Below are 24,423 nucleotides of genomic sequence, written 5' to 3'. Positions count from 1 at the left end.
ATATAAAAATATTACCTTTTATAAATTTGTTTCAAAGAGAAGCTCTTGACCACCAGAGTAATATCTTAAAAGGATCTTACAATATTGCTAAAAGGCAAAGTATTCAACCAGTTTATCTCCCCAGTGGGTCTATTCTATACTTATCGAACACTAAATTGATAAATAGTATCAAACTTAGGGTAGGTTTGTATCAAAATATTAGCACTTATTGTAACAATTACACGAAGCCGGTTTTTATTGTTGCAATAAGTGCGATATTTTAACAGCAGCAAGATAGGTGCTGTTAAAATATAGCACTTATTGCAACAATAAAAACCGGCTTCGTGTAATTGTTACAATAAGTGCTAATATTTTGATACAAACCTACCCTAAGTTTGATAATATTTTTCACTTTATCACTTTAGCGGTCGATAAGCATAGAATAGACCCACATGTGTGTGCATTTCAAATAGTCAATATTATTATTGGACATTACTTTATTTATTTTTTATTTTACGTATTCTACTACTACTTGTATTATGTAGTAGTATGTAAGTAGAGGTCAATAAACTTAGAGTATCACTCGATGTAAAGGAAAGTTGCACGCTGATCATAACACGTATCTAATGAACTAATTAAATACGGTAAAAAAAAATACGGATATTCAATGTAATAAACGCTGCAAAAACTAAATACATAGCATAAAAAATGTAATCGCTAGACTGAACTATTTATTTTCTTAACTTCTAACTACTATCAATACATGGTGGAACTGCATTGTATTATTGATTAATTTAATAACACGCAAATTTGTTTTTGAAAATGTCCCTTAGAGACGGATGAAACTGGTCCAAATTTATCAAATAAAAAAGTGGAATAAGTACAAAAAAAAATTGCGTTTTATTAAATTAATCAATAATGTCAAAAGAAGCTGTTATATCAATGAGATGGTTTTGATCTGTGGATGTACATGAAAATAATATACATGAATGATTAAAATAGAATCAGTTTCTTTCATTCTCCTAACATCTTCTAATAGTAGATCAATTGAATATCTGAGAATGAAAACAGGACAAAAACCAAAAAGTCTGAAAACGGTTTTTCGCAAAGAGAGAGTCCAATCTCTTTAGTTTTTCGGTAATTTCATATTTAAAAAAATCACTGTTTAAAACCACTTTAACTATCATGTTACATTTACTTTTTGAATGATAGAATCACACATATTTTTAAAATCACTTTATAAGCTCTCCTGTACAATTCACTATTATTTGGTCTTTGTCCAGTTTTCATTCTCATGTCTTCAATTATTCGGGCTTATGACTTATATATTTTTTTTATTATTCAATTATTTAATAGTATTTTAAATAATTTCAAATAAATATTTTATCTACATTTTAAAAATCGTACAAAATTACCGCATCGGCAAAAAGTTGACACTTTTCTGCCTATTGTTAATCGGTCTGACGGTTTCGGTCAATTTTCCTTCGGATAAGATATATATACCCTACTTGCCAAGGCCAAGCCTACGGTCGACATAGTTTCCCATCTATATTGTGCAAAGGACGGAGTGAAAGCTCGCAGAATATAGAGTGTATAAGACTGGGAGATTGAGATTTTTATTTAGATCACGTGATAACGTATCGACAGTAGATAACGAAAGCTCCAAAGTTAGTTCCTTCCAAAATCAATTAATATAATTTTGTCATTCAATTAATATATTTGATTAATGTAAATAATGTCTGCCCCACCACCCACGATGGCCGCGCGGCTTAAGCGTTGGGCTATTGCGTCGTGGGTCCCAGGCTCAAATCCTGGGTCAGAAGTACACATATTGTTTTTCAATTTGTGTATGAGTCAGAGTATGGAGCTAATAGGCTGAGCAAGTGGCTGACATCCATTTCTCGTAAAAACAAAATCTGTCAATACAAACCTCCACTCTGTGGAGGCCCATATGATCCTATTAGGATCGGACATGGTTGAAAGAAGAAATATTGTATACATACGGTTGATAACTAAATAATGTATATAAATATTTATTTATTTCAACATTTTCTTACACTTATAAATAATAATTGCTTTTGAATAAAGTGAAATTATTGAATCTGTTACTTATCAGGAACATATGTGAAAAACGCCACACTTTGACAAAATTAGTAAGATTTAGTTTCAATACATTAATAGAATTTAATTTATACTGAGCATCTATTACTATTCTGTTACTTCTATTCAACAATTTTCTTCGGTACTGGGGGGGGGTATTATATTATTATTTTATGGAGCAATTGTTAACAGCCCTAAACTTATTTATTTATTTTTGGACAAGGCAGTAAAATATACATTTTTATTGAGATATGAACTGTTTCTTATGTAAGTACCTGTTTTAAAATTTAATAAAAAATGTTATGCTTGAATACTTACACATAGTTTTCAGTGAAAATGTAGTACGTGTAGAAGACATTTAAAATTACAGTAATTATTGGTAGTAATTAAAGTAATACGCGGTGAAAATAATATTCTATAGATTGATACTCCACCCTTCCTTTTGCCAAGCCCTCCTGTAATAAGTTAATAAGCACTGTTTCTCGGTAAAAGTGGGAGTAATTAACTTAATATTGTACATAATGATTCAAAAACGATGAACATAATATATTTTTATTGTTTAAAAATGTTCACAATTATTAAATAATATACTTTTTATAAAATGTTCTTTTAACTACAGAAAGAATGTTGGATTTTTTAATAAGCAGATTAATTTATTATAATACATAATATTATGTTATCATATTATGAAATATACGTATCAGAATAAAAAGGTAAACGCCCACACTAAAGGAATTTGAAATAATATTTAAGTCATATAATTGAAACTGCTTATTAGAATATGTGTGGTAAAAAATACGACCTCCTGCACACGGGGTAGGTAGGACTTTTGGAAAAAGAGGACAAGATTGAAGCGGAATATTAAAGCTGAGGAATTTAAGACTTGGTTTTACAAGAGCACATCGCCGTTGTTTTAAGTAGTTATATCAAAATTTGAGATCGCCTTGATGATTATCAACCTTTCCAGAGGAGATGAAAAAGTATAATATACGTATGTGTTAACTTTATTATGTGCTCTACATGCACTATGCTAATAATTATACTAATATTGTTAAAAATTAATATATTTCAGTTTTATTATTATATAATCTTTTACTACAAGAATATTATTATATACAATAATTTGATTAAGTAATTTTATATAATTATTTTCGTTGTTGAATTAAACATTTCTTGAAAACACTGTATCAGCGATGATTGTTTGTTTTGTTTGTTCAATTCGCGTTGGATCGATAAAGAAACTGCTTGATAGATAGATATACAAATTTTTGTGTTCAATATTATATAAAAAAAGACAACTGATGTACCTATTCATCTTGAAAATAGGCTTTATCTGTAACTTTCAAAATTAAAATATTTATAGTTTGCGTTTTTCTTACTACTTATCTATATTTTTCCTCATTAAGTAGACGGCTCACTAATGACTTTTAGTTGTTACATTTAATAAAGGTGTTATATGACATCAATAATTAGACTCCGCAATGCTGGATTTTCAAACTCGACCATCGATACGTCTACATAGCAATTGTGTTGCCCGTTACTGTCACAATAATAATATGTCACAGTTACCGAGTTCAAATGGCTAGCTCGAGCAGAAAGACAATTAATAAATATATCAAATTTATTTCATCGAATCGACTCTATAAAAAATAATACGTATTATATACCACGCATCGATGTGTTACGGTTATCGCTCCCGGTCCACCCTTATTGCACAATCAAAACAAGACTATAACGTTAAATTTATCTGAGTATTTCTACTTTGTGATGATAATACAATTATGATGCATGTGTGTCAATATATTTCTGATCTTTTATTTATAGGATAATATTATATTCTTTCAGTGTTTTTATAATTTGTATACAAATAAATACGAGTACAATTAATTATGCTTTCGTCTATAACTACTTAAATGTTGTGATGGAGACAGATATTGAGTATATAGTGGACCATAAAATACCCATTTATTTAAATTTATTATCACAATTATCACAATAATTCTGCGTCATTATTAAAAAAATATGTATATATTAAGCTAATGGGTGCGCGATGGTATTTCGTGGGGTGTCAATGTGATTTAGTGTGGAATTTTAAATCTCTTATATACTGGTATATTTGGCTTACATTTTCACTTCTCTGAATGATCCAATTCATAGTCATCAAGAAAAAGAAATAAAGATAGTATAACTACATTTTTTCCAACGTATGTAACATTTTTTTTAATGAATATACCTACTTAGATAAAACACGTATAGCAAAGTAACTAGTGCACATGAGTGCAAATCCCGAAGGGCATAGTTTCAAATCTTGCTGGGTGTCGTAATATTTTTATTAGATTTTTTTAAATTGTTAAATATCTCAGAAGTATTTTAAAATCATGTATCTTGAAAATAGATATAAAAAATGTGAAAAATCAAATTATTTATATTTAATTATATATACAAAAGTTACCTTTTTGATTTTAAATAATTAAAAGAGACAATCTTTTCTTTTGAATCATATCACCAACTGATTCTAAAGGCATTAATCTATATAAAGGAAATCAGTTGGTTATCAAAAGTCACTTTAAACCACACATTGTGAAAATCGTTGACAAAGTTGACTGTTGACTGGCAATGAATAATGTGAGTTTTGTCATTCATTAGGATTATATATATATATATATAAAAAAAATGTTGATCGACTCACTAACTCATTAATATTCAAAAGAATTCAATAATTTTTTTCTGATTACAAAAAACAGTGCTCTAACGGTTTTTTGCGATTATCTCAAAACTTGATTTTTTGAATATGTGAGTTATAACTCTAGGCAACTCATTAATTATTATTCTTTACTTGGATTTCACAACTTCTACTACATATGAAGAAAAATAGAATCAGCCATGACTATTTTTTCCTGCCGAAAAATGCATATTTCTGAAGAATCGATCATAAATCTATGCAATTTGCCGAAAATCTTATATTACTTTTGTAGGCTGTGCGAAGAATAATCAAATAATACTTTATGTAGGGCAGCGATTTTCCTAAACTGGGAGGCGCGGACTAGTGCAAAGGGAGGTGCGAAAAGTTTAACAGAAAATAAATGTAACCACAAGTTTGTTAGTTTATAAAACGGCCGCTTATTAGGTATAAAAAAGAGTACATTAAATTTAGCTTATTTGAAAAGCTGTGTGAACATAATATGGAAACTAATAAAGAAAAAATGATAGAATTATCTTGCGATAGGTACTTCATTAAAACAAAAGTTTCAGAGTGAAATCACAGTTAAATTTCGGTTGAATCGAAGTGAAGTATACAATACTTTGTCAAGCAAATCAATGCAAGTACCTATCTGCTGCTGCCATTCATGACATCATATGTATGCGAAATGGGATTTTCTGCATTAGCTCCAATGAAATCCAAATATCGAACCCGTTTAGTAGTAGAAACGAGTGGTTTTCTACTCAACGACACCTAGATTTGATAAACTTTGTGCTAATAAACGTCCATTGCATTAAAAATTATAGTAAAACCTTGTTATTATTTTGTTATTAAGGTAAGTTTTTTTTTCATTTTTTTGTAAGTGTGTGTAATAAAAAAGGGGGGGGAGGCGCCAAGATTAGATTTTTTTAAGGGAGGCGTAGTACCATAAAGTTTGCAGAAAAAAAAGAATGAAATCTTCTCATAACGTAAATTTTAATAGACTTCTGAATAATTGAGCAAAGACTGTAAGTCCTGAAAGCTATACACTATACTATGAGTATATTTATGAATGCACTACGCTTAGCGAAATAATGGCATCGGATATTCTAACCTTCTGATCTTCCAACAGGTATCTGCAACAGATAATGATACACTCGTGTACATTGCACGTGTCCACTTAGCAGATGATTATGTAAAAATATGATTGTTTTACCTGCGCAAATGGAATTATTTATTTTTATAAAAAAAAATATAGAACGATAATTTGAAGATTTGATTGACATTTGTGTCTTCCAATCAATACAATACATAGTCATAGTCGCTTAATGTTACCAAATTTGTCCAAAAAATATTAAAGATACAATGGCGATTTTCCATGACGCGGATGAAGCGATTACTTCGTCAGAAAGTACCAAAATTTTAAACAGGTGCGTCATTGAAGATTTCAATTTAAAAAACCACGTTAACTTAATTATTGTTTTATTTTTATATCTAATTGTTATTTTTTATAGTACTTGTAAAAAATTTGAAGAAGAATCTTAACCTAAACATATCCGAAACAACTATTGGCCAAATGGTTTAAGTAAAAAAGCTATTTGGCAGGAAAAATGACAGTTTTCCTAAAAATAACATTTTTTTTATGAGTGGACCGTGAAAAATATTACCTTCAGAACTATTTTTAAGAGTTTTCTTAGGTTTGTGAGATGCCAATTAAAGAATGTCCTCTGAGATTCTGATAGATGTAAAGGCTTTTTATATAATTTTCAAGAACAGCTTTTAGATATAATATGTTAGGGACCTTTTTTGGTAGCATTTGCAAACCTTCTTATTTTCAATTTACACAAAACGAATGGCCAGTAAGTTTATTTAAGAATATATTCAAAGATTTTATAAATACTTATACTAATGCTAGATGAAATATTATATTAGGAGGCAGGTGGTTTTAAAATTTGGTCTAACCCACTTTGTAACAAAATGCGAAATATGCCATGTTCATTCACCCTTATAAAATTAGTAGCAAAAAACAAACATGTCGTTTTTTTGATCACGTTCAAAATATATGACATTCAGCAAGGTGATGTATGCTTTCTTGTTGGTTGAAAAGAATTTCACTCTATTGGAAGATAAGTCAGCCTGAATTTATCCACTATGGAAAATTAAATAAATATTTAGTAGGATTTTTATAAAATGTTCTGAATATAACGTAATGTCAGGCATTACTAGTAAAAAAATTGGTGTTGACCGCTTTCGAAAATTACCTTGTACCTGTAAAAAAAACGGTTGGAAACTGGTAAACAATACAAGAAAAACGCCAATACGCTGTGCGCAAAGCCGATCCACAACACTATTGATACAATTTAAACAGGGATGCTTTATACACTGCCATCTATTGTATTAGTAACGAATTAATTTACCATACATTAAACAAAACGTGCAATACAACAGACGTCATAAATAGTTGCGTACTTAACGTCATAAATTTGTATTATTTAATAATCACTACCACATCTTGCATCGTAGCATATATTGCTATAATTTAATGTTGTTCTAATTGGGGCCATTTTCAAAAGTGTAATATCTAACTAACTTCAATAGTCTTGTATTTATATAATAATATTATGTAGTTAATTAGCTTGATCTCAGTTTCGACTTGAAATGTTAAATTAGCAACAGTAATAGTGTATCACAATATTATATAACCTGACTAAACTTGAATAATCCAATACTGCGTGAAAACATATTTAATTTGATCTTGGTTATGTGCGTTGGGTTGGTTTATATTTCTGCAAAACTTGATTTTATCGTCACACCCGTAGTTTATGCGTAGTTTCGGAATTTTTCTAACTTTTCGTTACCCAACTTCTATAAGTAAACAATTGAAAATAATTTATTCTAAGTTATTGGCGTTTAGACATTTTGCACAAATTCTCAATTCATTGATAAAGTCTTGATTTTTAGGTAGATGTGTTTATTTTTTATTTAGTTCAAATGAAATAAGCTATGCACAATAAATTTTACAGTTTAAAAAATAATCATCCCAGACATTCCCGTTTATAATAAAATTAATGATTTGTCCCAGAAAGGGTTATTCGATTTTATGACCCGTAAAAGATATTTTTGATTATTTTTTTTGTTGAATAATAAAAAAAAGATCTATCTACATCGAATGGCATTATTAACTGAAAATCTTAAAATTTTAATCGTTTTCAGTTATAAATTTCGTATCGATTCGGGTATCACTAAATAGCCACTTGTATATCTGTCAAATGATTGTCTCATATTTTAATAGTGAATATGCCTTGCCTTATTTTCATTTTATGGTTTTTTAATTTATATAATGAATAGGTACTAATTATTAAGTTTTGAATACTCAAAAACTTCATATTATATAATTATATAAAACAGTGACAACCATTAAATGATTTAATGTTTATATACACTGATACTAATGTATTGTATAGTTTTATAAAATATCTTAATAATTTCCGGGAAACCAGAATTTATAAAAATGGCAGAAATTTCACTCACCTGTTAGGTATACTTTGGTCTTATTTATTCCATTTCCATCTTTGCATAATTTTCGTCATTTTTACAACGTTTTTAGTAACTCGTATTCTTGTTTGTCCTGTGGTTGTTTGTGCAGTACAAATCTTGCAATCGATTTTTAGCTAACTTCCCGACTAGCTAGACATTTGAAACTTTTAGAATATATCAGAACACGATGCCAATGCATTCTTTTAATAATTTTAGCCATCTTCATTTTCCGAATTCATTTTCAGTTAATTCTGTTTTGTATGGAAAGTTATTTCAGAAAAATCCGTAAAAAGTTAAAGACTATTATTGGTTTCTAAAGGGGTGGTCTTAGCAACTGAATTATTAATATATAGTGCGTTACTATGGAAATCAAAATGAAATATCAAAATGACATTTCAATGTTCTATATTTGTTTGTTTTATATTTACTTCATATCAAGTACAAGTTTGAGCATATAATTCAATAGAAAATTTAATAACGTTGTACTTATATAAAAAGTTCTTTTTATCTTGTAATTATTATTAGTTAGTTAGTTTTACATATCGTCGATATTCTATACATCAAACCCCTAAGTATGTACGAAGCGTGATACTATATTGAGTTTATTCATACATTGATAATACATTGTGGATTATGTTTATTTTGCCATATTGTCTGACTCGGTGCTCGACTCAGGTGTAGACGCTGATTTAAGCCTGGCATATCTCCACTCCAACAAAAAATTTGAATAGTCTGTAGTTGTATGAATACAAGAATGTTATTGAGTATACGTACTAAAATCTGAGTGTACGGTAACGTTTTGATTTGTATCGAAACCAAAATATCCCGCTCGAGATTTGACGAGGAAATAGGTGAGTTTAACAACATCACGATTTCAATCGAAACATTTTGTGTTTATGAGGAAATTACACGGCAAGGTGAAAAACGATTTACGACTCCCATCTCAAATCGAGTTTACTGCCGATAACATTATTACTGAGTTGTATGCCACAAAATATATAATAATCAGGAAACATTCGTCTACTTTTAAAACCATAACAAAGTAATAAAATAACATGTTAAATTGTATCTGTTAAAAGATGACATTCCCTGTCAGCATAGTGCAGACTACATTTTATTCTGCCTTCAATAGTAGCTATGTATTTAAAAGTGGAATTTTTTTTATAAACTCTTACGAAATGCGAGAATTTTGTATGTGTATAATATATTTTAAAACTGGCAGTGCAGTTGGGCGCCTGAATAATATTTTCCTCAAAAAAACCTCGCACTGTGTATTTAGCGTATTCAACCAATGAGCGCTATATAATAAAACATACGTCATATTATTATAAGAGTGAAGTTCGATAGTTTTGATAGAAATTTGATCTAGTGAAACCACGCCGAACTAGAGAAAACGATGCAATAGGCTTATTATAAGAGCAGTCGGAAATAATATTGGTTATAATTAAATTTACCCTATGTAAATCGTGCGCAGTAGAATAAATCGTAATCTGCGCAATTACCGGGTTAAGTTAAATGAAAACCATAAAAAATTAATAAATAAGACATGGCTGAAATACAAATATAGCAATGTAATGTAACTGCACATCTTCTAATATATAAAAAATAATATTTGTTTGTGGGTTTGTTTGTTTGTTTGTTTGTTCGTTTTGAATGCACTGCCATACCGTTTATCCGATTACGATAAAACTTTGTCAACTTATTGCTTGCACTTTCGCAAAGAGTATAGGCTATACTAATATATAAAAATGAATGTCTGTCTGTCTGTATGTCTGTCTGTCTGTGTGTCTGTCCCGTATGCGTTCCTATACCATTCATCCGATTGCGATGAAATTTTGGTAAGTGGTTGTATGCACACCCATGAAGGTTTCTGAATTAGAAAAACCATCATCTTCTTCTTCTTCTTCATTCTATTTTCTTTTATTCGTATGGTTCCTATACCATTCATCCGATTGCGATGAAATTTTGGTAAGTGGTTGTATGCACACCCATAAATTATTATTATTTTCTTCTTCTTCTTCATTCTATCTTCTTTTATTCGTATTGTTCCTATACCATTCATTCGATTGCGATGAAACTTTCATCGGTTGTTGTGGTAACACCCGTAAAGGATTCTGAATTAGTACAACCATCTTCTTCTTTTTCTTCATTCTATCTTCTTTTATTCGTATGGTTCCTATATCATTCATCCGATTGCTATGAAACCTTCATAAGTTGTTGTGGTAACACCCGTAAAGGTTTCTGAATTAGTACAACCATCTTCTTCTTCTTCTTCTTCTTCATTATATCTTCTTTTATTCGTATGGTCCCTATATCATTCATCCGATTCCGATCGTCAGAGGTTGTGCCAACACGCGCGAAGGTTTCTGAATTTGTACAACCATCTTCTTCTTCTTCTTTATTATATATGTATTCTTTTATTCGTATGGTTCCTATATCATTCATCCGATTGCGATGAAACCTTCATCAGTTTTTGTGGTAACACCCGTAAAGGTTTCTGAATTAGTACAACCTTCTTCTTCTTCTTCATTATTTCTTCTTTTATTCGTATGGTCCCTATATCATTCATCCGATTGCGATGAAACTTTCGTCAGTGGTTGTGCCAACACCCGCAAAGGTTTATGAATTTGTACAAACATTTTCTTCGTCTTCTTCATTATATCTTCTTTTATTCGTATGGTTCCTATACCATTCATCCGATTGCGATGAAACCTTCGTCAGTTGTTGTGATAACACCCGCAAAGGTTTCTGAATTAGTACGACCATCTTCTTCTTCTATTCTATATTCTTCTATTTGTATGAGTTCCTATTCCATTCATCCGATTGCGATGAAACCTTTATCAGTTTTTGTGGTAACACCCGTAAAGGTTTCTGAATTAGTACAACCATCTTCTTCTTCTTCTTCTTCTTCATTATTTCTTCTTTTATTCGTATGGTCCCTATATCATTCATCCGATTGCGATGAAACTTTCGTCAGTAATTGTGCCAACACCCGCGAAGGTTTCTGAATTAGTACAACCATCTTCTTCTTATATTCTATCTTCTTCTATTCGTATGCGTTCCTATACCATTCATCTGATTGCAATGAAATTTTGATCAAGTGTTGTGCTCACGCCCGCAAAGGTTAATGAATTGATAAAACTATTTTCTTCATCTTTTTCTTCAATTCTATCTTCTTCTATTCGTGTGCGTTCTTATACTATTCATCCGATTGCGATGACATTTTGACCAGTTGTTGTGCGCACGCCCGCAAAAGTTTTTGAATTAGTACAACCATCTTCTTCTTCTTCTATTCGTATGCGTTCCTATACCATTCATCCGATTGCAATGAAATTTTGATCAAGTATTGTGCTCGAGCCCGCCAAGGTTTCTGAATTGAGGCAACCATTTCTTCTTCTTTTTCATCTATTCTATCTTCTTCTATTCGTATGCGTTCTTATACCATTCATCTGATTGCGATGAAATTTTTGTAAGTTGTTGTGCGCACACCTGCAAAGGTTTCTAAATTAGTATTATATAAAATACAAAGTTCGTTTAATCCAATTTTGGTTTGTTAGTGCATATTAATAACATTAATAACGTTTGCGTATTTTGGATTCGATTTTAATTTAGTGTTCTTTTGTTTGACTTTTACTCCTATTAGAATTATTTTCATATTGATATATTGTATTACACAGATATTTTAATATTAAAAAAATAATTACCTCTTATTATTTTTTAAATATCTAAGATAAATATAACCACGAAGCGACCCTGTGCGAAGCCGGGTACTTCAGCTAGTATTATATAATATATCTGCTAGGAATTTAAAAAACCATTTCCCCTTATAATACGACGCAGTCTTCATAAATAGATAATAAATAGTTCTTAGTCTGTTCAGATGACTGGATAATCTTCACAAGCATCTTTCATAATTTTCTATTCTACGTTAATTTAAAGTCATTACACGTTTCATTTTAAATTTTCAAATACTTTAATATTTATTTTATTGTAGATATTTTGTTAGTGCCATGCTTTTTCATACATTTTTTTAAAGTTTCGTTTATTCTCTGTGCATTGCTTGTGTGCTACGCTACGTACATTTATTAATTATTCATTTTTTATTTTAACGATTGTTCTGTTGCCATGAAGGACTCGCACTTTATTTAGGCCCTTAAATCATGGATACCCCATTTATTATTATATACAGAAAAATCTACTTTTAGCTATTTGTAGATAAAATGCTTATGCGTAAAAATAAAAATGCACAAGTAGTTTAATTGAATGTTTTCTATATAAAATTAATCAATTTCCAAAGTCTGATCGATATTTTGATAAGACAGTGATAGGGCTATGTAAAAAGATATACGTTAGAGAAACCCACATCATAATTTTGTAAAGTGAGAGTCTATTATAAAATGTTATTTCTTAGAATAGCAAGAACAATTGATGTGTTTGTTCAATTTAATTATATGACTGATGCGCTCGTATAAAACCTCCCATAACATAACGAACCTTGAAGTTTAAAATGTTTACTGCATCTGACGATAAATGCCAAACTAACCCTTAATGTAATGTTATTATTAGTGTTCATTTTATCATGTTAACTTCGCTTAATATGACGTTTATTCCTCAACACTTACCGGAAATTCCCGGTATCTCGGGCAGGTCATAAAAACCTTTTTACCCAGATTTAGAAGAATACAAACCCTTATTACAAGGTCTGTAAAGTTTACATCAGTTTGTGGAACATGTGCATTTGAAAATATACCTACCTCGAGTGACCTGCACAAAAACGCACAGCAAGCGGTCGGTTTGCTTTGTGCCTATGAGTACTTGCATATTCTACCTATATAATAAATTATATTGTAGTTATAAATTACTAATAATAACTTATGCCTGAAAAGAATATTTAGTCAGGGCATGCATTTCAAATACAACTAGATATTATTTTGTTTATGAAGTATGTAGGTATACAATAGTCGCAGAAAGAATTTTTAGTATTTTCAATAGTATACACGACTTTCTCGTGGTACGAACCACTATGCTTTCTTTCAGTTGGTTACGTCTAATGAATAATTGCTTACTGATATTTATTTGTACTTATCTTTTTTATTTTATACAAAATAATATTAGTGAGTAGGTGGGTACATGTCTAAATAATTAATTATATTGAAACTGTTGCATTTACATGTGGTTATCATACTATAACATTAACTCCATGTTATTATGTCCCTGAAATTAGTGAATTTTAGTTAGGTAGGACTAATACATTTAAGATTACCTACCTACTAATTATTAATTTTGCTTTTAATGTCATAAGTACGAAATAATATTATTTTTTTATAAAAATGTTATCATACTCAATCTGATGTAGGTATAAACATAATATAATATTATTTCTCTGCACCCCATGTCTGTAAAATCAATTCATTTTATGTTGGTATACCATTTTGGACATAGGCCGTACATAATGGTATTGACTAAATTTAATGTAAATTGCAAAAAATACCTCTATCACATGTATAAAATGTTTTTATGTTTTTTGTATATACCTATTATGAAGGTAATGTTATTCTTGATATTTTGCATTTCAGAAAGTGAGTATTTTTCATAGAAATATAATAGTAGGTAGTTTTATTATTTCGGTTGTTTTATATTATAATATAAAGTTATGAGTCACCATTTTAATTTTAATTAGATAATATTATGTAGATATATTCATTTGTAGTTTGTATATTATGTTATGCTTAGAAAATTAAGTTAAAACGTAGTACAATGAAATAGGCGTAATGGGAAAACCACAGATTTAAAAAAACCCGCAATTCAACTGTACCTCCACGGTGGTGTGGAATTCAGTACAATTTTTGAAGTAAAAGGTCTTTCACACCGTTATCTTCCAGCTTAGTAAATCTAAAGATTGTTTTATTATATGTAGGTAAGTATAATGTTTAGTATCTACAAAAATACACAAGTATTAAATTACGGTACCTATCAAATACATCAGTGATTTCCAAACATAATGTTATTACGCCTCCTTTTTTAAAAAAATCGAAACTTGGCGCCTCCCCCCTTTATTTCATTAAATAATTCAGACACCTTTTTAAATAGTCAAAAATGTAGGCACTAATACAAAAATGAAGAAAACTTAAATATAAAAATAATAAACAAGCTTTTACTACTTATATTATATTTATTCATTTTTAAATTAATTTGTTTTTCATGCCATGGATGTGTAAAAAAGATTTTTCGAAAAGCGAGCCCCTAGGCCAGGATATTTGTCGGGCTTACCTACCTATCTCTGAGGTTAAGGGCAGCGTGGTACTATAATGTAGTGTTTCCTAAATTATACACATACACGGGAGTTATCATTACATATATCAATCATGATATAGGTATCACATCAAACGTACAACTACCTACATATTTAATATATCATAGTTTTGAAATCAAATGATTGTTTTTACTATTAGAGTAAATTTGTGAAATAAATAATGGGGAAAGTGCATTAGAAAACTATCAAAGCGCTCAGTAAATAGATTTTGTTTGTTTCAATATATCTGGCGCAAAATCATTTAAAAGTGGAAACATGACGATTTTTTTTTAAATTTTGATTTCCAAAGCTCCAATTTTTTATATATGCCTTCACTTTGTCTTTTTAAATCAGTCAATGCATTAGTGGTCCTTGCATTGATTTATTCACTTTTTTTTAAATTTTAACTAAATAGACAAGTTTAACAACAGTTATCATTCGTAAACAAATTTGCCTCAAATTTCAATATTATGATTTGATCCTTGTATATCATTTTTTCACGAGATAGCCAGCACACTCAACAATAGTATAGAAGTGAGGTATTAAAAAATTAGTCTACATATTATCTTCAGACAGGTTTACAAACAACGTTTTTTAGGACTGTTTTTATGTAGTTTATAACTAGCGGCAGTTTTATAAACTTTATTTGCAAACTGTAATCATGACGTGGCTTTATTTGTGTAAAACTTTTCGTGCCTCCCTTCGCAACACTGCGCACCTACCAGTTTGGCAATATATAATATGTATGAAAGTACATTTTTATGGAGATACAATATATTTATTTTAACATAGACTAGAAAACCTCTTGTTATGAAATTCTCGAAAGGTGGGTATATTATAGACTTACTACGTGCGTATAGATACACATAGCGTAGTGATCTAATTTTAATAATGTGTAATTATTTCAGCATAATAAACATAACATTAAATAATTTTAGTGGAAACTATAAGATTGGATTATTTTTGTTTTTAATTATTCTTATATAAATATTTAACGTGTTTTGAAATCCGATTTTTAGGAATACTTTATTACATGATACAATAAGATCAGTGTTTTCAAACTATATTATAGATGAGATACCCGGCTTTGCACAGGGTCGCTTAGTGGATACATTTACCTTAGATATTTAAAAAATAGTTATGAAATTATCTTTTTAATAATAAAATATCTGTGTAATACAATATGACAATATGAAAGTAATTCTAATAGGAGTAAAGGTCAAACAAAAGAACAGTAAATTAAAATAGAATCCAAAATATGCAAACGTTATTAATAGTATTAATATGTAGTAAAAAAAATCAAAATTGGATGGAACAAACAAACAACAAACTTTGTATTTTATATAATACTAACCATCCCAGGTGTGCGAACAACAACTGAGAAAAATTTCATCGCAATCTGATGAATGTTATAAGAACGCATACGAATAGAAGAAGAAGAAGAAGATAATTGTAAGTACTAATTTAGAAACCTTTGCGGGTGTTGGCACAATTACTGACGAAAGTTTTATTGAAATCGGACGAATGGAATAGGAACGCATACGAATAGAAGAAGAGGAAAAATATTGTTGTACTAATTCAGAAATCTTTGTACGTGTGGGCACAACAATTGTCGAAAGTTTCATTGCAATCGGACGAATGGTATAGGAATCATACGAATAAAAGAATATAGAATAAAGACGATGAAGAAGAAGAAGATGGTTGTACTAATTCAGAAACCTTGGCGTGTGTTAGCACAACAACTGACGAAGGTTTCATCGCAATCCGATGAATGGTATAGGAACCATATGAATAAAAGAAGATATAATGAAGAAGAAGAGATAGTTTTTCTAATTCAGAAACCTTTGCGGGTGTGCACATAACAACTCACCAAAATTTCATCGCAATCGGATGAATGGTATAGGAACTTTATAAATAAATGAAGAAGAAAAAGAAAATGGTTGTTCTAATTAAGAAACCTTTTCGGGTGTTATCACAACAACTAACGAAGGTTTTATCGCAATCGGATGAATGGTATAGGAACCATATGAATAAAAGAAGATATAATGAAGAAGAAGAAGATGATTTTTCTAGTTCAGAAGTTTTTGCGGGCATGCGCACAACAACTGATCAAAATTTCATCGCAATCGGATGAATGGTATAAGAACGCATACGAATAAAAGAGGAAGAAAATGGTTGTACTAATTCAGAAACCTTTGCAGGTGTGGGCACAACAACTGACGAAAGTTTCATTGCAATCCGATGAATGGTATAGGAACCATGCGAATAAAAGAAGATATAACGAAGAAGATGGTTTTTCTAATTCACTTATCTTCGCGGGCATGCGCACAACAACTGATCAACATTTCATCGCAATCGGATGAATGGTATAAGAACGCATATGAATAGAAGAAGATAGAACAGAAGAAAAGGTTGAAGAAAATTGTTGTACTAATTCAGAAACCTTCGCAGGTTTGGGCACAACAACTGACGAAAGTTTCATTGTAATCGGACGAATGTTATAGGAATCATACGAATAAAAGAACATAGAATGAAGACGACGAAGAAGAAGAAGATGGTTGTACTAATTCAAAAACCTTTGCGGGTATTGCCACAACAACTGGCGAAGGTTTCATCGCCATCCGATGAATGGTATAGGAACCATATGAATAAAAGAAGATATAATGAAGAAGAAGAAGATAGTTTTTCTAATTCAGAAACCTTTGCGGGTGTGCACACATCTTCTTCTTATTCGATGGCGCTACAGCTCAAGTCGAGCCCTGGCCTCCTCCACCGCTGTCCTCCAGCCGGAACGGTCCTTCGCACGTCTTTTCCAGTTCCTGATTTTTAGTATCTGGTTGGCTTTTTTTGTAACATTATCACCCCATCGTGTGCGTGGCTTTCCCACTGGCCTTTTCCCTCCTGGGTTTCCTTCGAGGATCTTCTTCGGTATCCGTGACTCAGGCATGCGCTGGACATGGCCTGCCCAGTTTAGCCTCTGGAGTTTTATGAAGTTGGAGAGTTTTGAATCTTTGTATAAGCGGTATATTTCCGTGTTGTACCTAATTCTCCACTCCCCATCATCATTCATGGGTCCGTATATCCGCCTAAGGATCTTTCTCTCAAAGCAATCCACCATTTTAGCTGCTTTCACATTTAGCGTCCATGGCTCGCACCCGTAGTGCACACATCAATTCACCAAAATTTCATCGCAATCGGATGAATGATATAGGCACACATAGGTCAGACAGACAGACAGAATTTCATTTTCATAAGTTGACAAAGTTTTATCGCAATCGGATGAACGGTATGGCAGCGCATAAAATACGAACAAACAAACTAACAAATATTGATTTTTATATTATAGATTATAATCAGGGAATCGATATTGCAAAATTATAAGTATTTTTTTTATATACTAGGTTATACTAGGGAAATTATCTAAAAGTAGGTAAGATATATCTATAGTCTTAGAGGTACAGACTTAATACGTGCGTATAAGTTCAAGTAGCGTAGTGATTTATATTTATTAATGTGGATTATTTCAGCATAAGAAACATGATATTAAAATATATTTAGTGGAAACTATACGATCAATCGGAGTATTTTTCTTGTTTAATTGTTCTTATGTAAGTATATTATTTTAATGTGTTTTAAAATACGATTTTTAAAAATACTTAATAACATGATACAATAAGATCACAGTGTTTTAAAATTATATAGGGAATCGATATTGCAAAATTATAACTATTATTTTATGTGGTGAACGTGATAACGCAAGTCCACACAGATGTTATCCTACCTAATAACATCCCTCGTTCGCTTCGGATGAATTAGCCACCCCCACTCTCCGTGAAATGGCAGCGTATGTTGCTTGTTCCATTTAAAACAGACCGAGACACGCCGTGGCTTAGATGTGACGTAGTTTTATCGATGTCCGATATTATACACGATTATAAGATAATTGCATGTAATATACACAGAAAAAAATGTTAAACGATGACTAAACAGTATTTAAAAACATACTTTACCTTTTGAAGCAATCAATTAGCTTTTAAAATGGCCTAAAATGCCAATTTTCTATCGGTCCACTGAGTGGACTGCATGGGAACGCGCGTAATTTTTTTGCCATGGTAAGGGAAAGGTTAAAATGTAATAAAGTGTGATCGAGTATTTTGGCTGTGTATTGAATTCCTGGGCTTCGTGATATATATTATAACGTTTATTATTAAGGGTAAATCGTATAATATTCTTATATTACCTAGTCATTCGATATGTGCGTGATATGATAAATATGATCAACGTTTTGACTATTAACTCTCTCTCTGTTTATTCCATTATAAATTAAAAACTACTAGACTAATACCTGAGAAACTATAGAATATATTGTTGGCACGATTTTGTTAATTATTATGAAGATATATTCTTTTTTCGACCATGTCCGATCCTAATAGGATCATATGGGCCTCCACAGAGTAGAGGTTTGTATTAACAGATTTTGTTTTTTACGAGAAATGGATGTCAGCCACTTGCTCAACCTATTAGGTCCATACCCTGACAGACACAAATTGAAAAACAATATGTATACTTGCCAGACCCAGGATTCGTACCTGGGACCCACGGCATGATAGTCTAACGCTTAAGCCGCGCGGCCACCGTGGGTGTCAAAGATAATATATTAAATATTGTTATATTATTACGTGCGTAATATTCATGCGGTAACGTGTCGGCTTACGATGATGTGAGTTTCGGTTTCGAATCCCGTGACTGGGAAATTCACACGTTGTTAGAACTCAATTAAGAAGATTTTTCGTAAATCTTGGCCGCGATTCAGATTGTCGATTCGGATTGTCGAGCAAAAAAACTATGATTAAAATAAAACTTCTCAAAAATTATGGAATCGCAACAATTTACCAGTTTGTGGTGAAATTCCTGTAAAATTAGACATCTAACAGTTGTATATTTCATTGATTTGTAAAATTCAAATTAAATCAATTTATTTATTCATTTATTACGTACATATTCACGTATTCTTATTTGTCCGGTGGTTCTTTGTCCGGTACAAATCTTTTTTCAATCGATTTTTCATCTAGCTTCCCAACTAGCTAGACATTTGAAACTTTTAGAATATATCAGAACACGATGCCAATGCATTTTTTAATACTTTTAGCCATCTTTAAGTAGAATTGAATTCATTTTCAGTTAATTCTTTTTTTATGAAAAGTTATTTCGACACCAGTATTGGTTGCTAAGCGGATTGTCCTAGCAACTAAATTATTAATATATACGTGCGTTACTATGGAAATCAAAATGAAATTAATGTTAATGTGACATTTCAGTATTCTATGATCATTTAAGCTAGTCAAGTCAAATTTATATGATTCAACAGAAAATTTAAAAACGTTGTTTATAAAAAGTTCTTTTTATCTTGTAATTATTAATTTTTCGTATGAACTGTCACTAGTATATAATTTATTATTGGTTAGTTTGCTAAAAGCATTAAATTTAAATAATGGTTGGACACATAGATTAAAGAAGAGACAATCGCCAGATATTTATAGTAATTTAGTTTCTATCCAGGAGGTAGAAAACTTTCTAAAGGTTTACGAAAAGGTCAATTTATGGACAAAATAGTTAAGCTTTGCAGAAATATACACGTGGAAATACAACGCTTACAGCAGAGTTGAATTGAATGAACTTAGAGATGACTTCATACAGCATTGGAATAATTTAGACAAATGACGATAATACGGATGAAAATAGTAATATTATATGATTTAAAACATACCTGAGCATAATTTTAACCATACAAAATTAATGAATTTATCCATTTTTTATCATGTTTAATCATGAAAAAATCGGTAATTTATTTGTTTCATACCCAAAAAAACTATATCGCATATCAATATAATACTAAAAACACAACGAATAAAGTATATTTTAATAAGGTGATATCCATAGGTGATAAGTTGGGTGCAAATAAGCCATGACAGTATTAGTGTAAACCAATATAATATCTGAAAGAATATAAAATGTATTTATAGACGTCTGTGTCTCAGTCAAACAAAGTTAATTCATTCATAAACAGATGAATACAGATGAATGATGCACATATTGAAAATCTGCATTTATACCTCTACAATATTATTGTTTTAAATTACAGACGTATCTAAATTCTTTAAATTTGCCACATATAAATACGTCGCACAATATGATATTATGTACGCTTTTGAAAAGTGAATTCAGCATATATTGTGACATGGGCAACATTCGATTGCAAATTCACGTACCTACACGTTTTTAATAAATTAAACTACTACGTATTATATTAATTTAATAGTGCAACTTTATGTGTATGGTAGCGTCTATTAATAAGTCTAAACAATAGATTTCAACGATGTATAGGAAAATACTATGTAACCAGGGGGTGCCGGACGAAATCCCGAATTCCCGGAATCCCGAAGGCTGAAATCCAGATAAATAAAAAATACAGTAAAACAGTAATAATTGCGCAATCTTAACACTTTTTAAAAACCATTTTTGTCTTTAAATGGGTTTTTGTCTATTGCGCAATAATTCAAGCCAATGATAAGATTGCGCAATTATTAATGTTTGTATTTTTCGGGATTTCGGCCTTCGGGATTCCGGCCATTCGGAATTTCGGCCATTCGGGATTTCAGTATTCGGTATTCGGGATTTCGGCCTTCGGGATTTCGGCTTTCGGAATTCAGGCTTTCGGGATTTTGGCCATTCGGGATTTCAGCATTCGGGATTTCGGCCTTCGAGATTCCGGCCTTCGGGATTTCGACGCAAACCCGTAACCGGGACTTAAACGGTATAAGGGTAAAGGTGTGTAGTTGAGCCTTATTATATAAAGCAAAGACGTGGACACTCATATAAGCAATGCTCAAATGACTTGAAGCTTTCAAAATTTGGGTGTATAGACGTATACACTGTATCAGATGAAAAAACAAAGTTACGAATGCCGAGACGATTTCTCGGATGAAAACGGCCAAATAAATAATAAGTAAAGTAAAAACTAAAAAACTGTTATGTGACTCTATCACATGGTATACCAAGAGATATCACCGTATGTGGCTTATCATTCAAGGGAATTTTTCCGGTAACTGAGGGCGTGCTAGAATAAGAACATCTGAGTTCAAAAGTCTCAGATACTGCTTTGGCGTAATATATAGAATATATGACGGAAAATATATTCAAAATAAGAATGTACAATGGTAGACACAATTGAAATGTACGAAGTACTCCATTGGTGATTACTAATTTAGTTAGACTTTGATAACCAAGAATAGGTAATCTGCTGACTATTTTGAAAGCCAATGGTAAATTACCATATTTTGCAACGCGGAAACTAATATTACATTAACGTATATGGAAGGATAACTCAACTGAAATGCAGCGTCCTGTTTGAAATCACAAAGCAAAGCAATAATTTAAGTGTCTAATATCTCAATAGTAGCAAATTGCTACCGTATTCACTGAATAATTGATTGCGTTACGTTAAATGGTGATGTTTAATGATTTATGTGAAAATAAAAATTGGTAGCAGACAGATTTAAATTAAATTTAGTTAAATACACTCAAATAAAACAACTTGTTAATTTGTTTGTACAATATATTATGTATATTTTTGTTTTAATAAAATAATACTTCATTTGCGTTTGCGATCAATCTGTTTTCAAAATGGCCGTTAATAAATCACATCCGACACTTTTATACCTGTTTATCTTTATATAAAGGAATTCCGCCTACGCTATATTTTAAAAAAAATCATTCGATTAAATACCTATTGTGTGATACAATAGTATATAAGTTATGAACTAAATAACTAAAATTACTAAAATCGCGAGTGGAGAACTACAAGGTTCTGTGTTTGTCCTTGGAAAAACAAAAGTAACAATGAGGCAGCTTAGAATACTACTTCTTTGTTGGGTTTGTTTTTTCAAGGACGAACACTTAGAACCTTGTAGTATTAGGCCCACGAAATGTTTATTCAAAAACGTTTCTTTTACGAGTATTTTATTATCTTCATGGGTTTATGATGTCGATGATACTACTTATATATAGATTATGATGCCTATTGGTTTTGTCACCGTTAATTGACTTATCTTTAATTTATAATACAGTTAAGTACGTTTATTGAAAATTAAACAAGATGTGGTAAATGTCCCAAAACTCTTATGCAACGATCTTAAAAAAATACTTTCAAAACTAATTAATAATTTAAAAAATATTATATCTCGTAAAAGTCATTAACCCAGCGATAAAAATTCAACCAACTAACTTTTAGCAAAACTACAGATGGATACCTTTTGAATGATTAAATAAAATAATTGTGTATTACGACAGAACATCCAACAGTCCTTTTTTTGAACATACATAATTTTGAAAAACACTTCTGAGAAAATATATTATAACCAATAGAAAAAATCTTTTTGAAAAAAGTTAGTCACACGGCTGGAATCGAACCAGCATTTATTGGGTTTACGCCCCGTCCACGCATTATCCTCTATGCTACGAGGCGACATACTAATTGCGACAAATTTTAACTATTGGCCTTTTTAATACATGCTCATCAGCGCTCGTCTAAATCAAGCTACTTTGGCAATAGGTTTTTGTTTATTAAATTAATGTAGGTACCTAGTACTTCACTACTATTTAAGAATGTACCATTCAAATAATTAACACTTCTGAGAAAATATATTATAACCAATAGAAAAAATCTTTTTGAAACAAGTAAGCCACCCGGCTGGAATCGAACCAGCATCTCTTGGGTTTACGCCCTCCCGTCCGCGCATTTTTTCTATTGGTTATAATATATTTTCTCAGAAGTGTTTTTCAAAATTGTGCATGTTCAATAATTTCAATTTCAATAATTTGAATGGTACATTCTTAAATCTTGTGAATTATTCGTTGAATAAAATCAATAGTTAATTAAAAAATTATTAGCAAATTCAAGTAAGTTACATCATAAAAATATTAGAGAAATCCGTGACGTCAGTTAGTAATTATTGAAGTAGTAAGTACCTACATTGATTTAATAAACAAAAACCGATTGCCAAAGTAGCTTCATTTAGATGTCCTTTTTTTGTTTTCCATTTTTATAGTCTTCAATATCAAGATCACAAAATGGCAACTGTATAATATAAAATATATGGCATTACTATAATCTACCCCATCTTAACTTACACCTATATTCTCTCCATAGTCATTGCGTTACTTATCAGATGCATACTTTTCGTGGCGTATGTATACGTAAAAGATAAAATGGCCAATGTAGGTAATATGTATTATGGCTAGTTTTTGATGCATTGAATTAATACTTTACTAAAGTTAAGTGTCAATCGGTTATTTCTCTTGTGTTATTATTGAAATATTTATAACCGCCTGAGTATCAATCGGTTTACGAGAATATCCAGCAATCCTTCTTGGCAAATACACAGTTGAATAAGTATACCAAGCTCTGTCGCACATAGCAACCCGTCTCGACTACAAGACGTTATTTACAAAACACATATTAATTAATTTACTGCCGCATATAGTAAAAAAAACAGCTGCTTATCGGATGTAACAGATGTCACTCGACATGAGGCGTAGGTAAAATAGAAAAATGTCGCATTGGTACATGTGCAAAAACTGCTTTTTCATTCGTTTCGATTAGCCACATGACGTCATTATCCTGGAATGGTCTTCCTTGTTTGTGCTAGTTGCAACATCACTGGTAGCTTTGATTAATGACCATATTCTAGTCGAAACTATTTTTAAAAGTGTTTTTTATTTGGTAGCACGCTTGATTACCTACACACCGACAGGTTGTTGGTTCTAGGAAAATTGT

This window comes from Rhyacophila brunnea, unplaced genomic scaffold, assembly GCF_057557595.1.
Source record: "Rhyacophila brunnea isolate RB1 unplaced genomic scaffold, BYU_Rbru_1.0 scaffold_1, whole genome shotgun sequence".
NCBI classification, from domain to species: domain Eukaryota; kingdom Metazoa; phylum Arthropoda; class Insecta; order Trichoptera; family Rhyacophilidae; genus Rhyacophila; species Rhyacophila brunnea.
The sequence above is the reverse complement of the archived record's forward strand: the minus strand, read 5'-3'. Positions refer to the sequence as shown.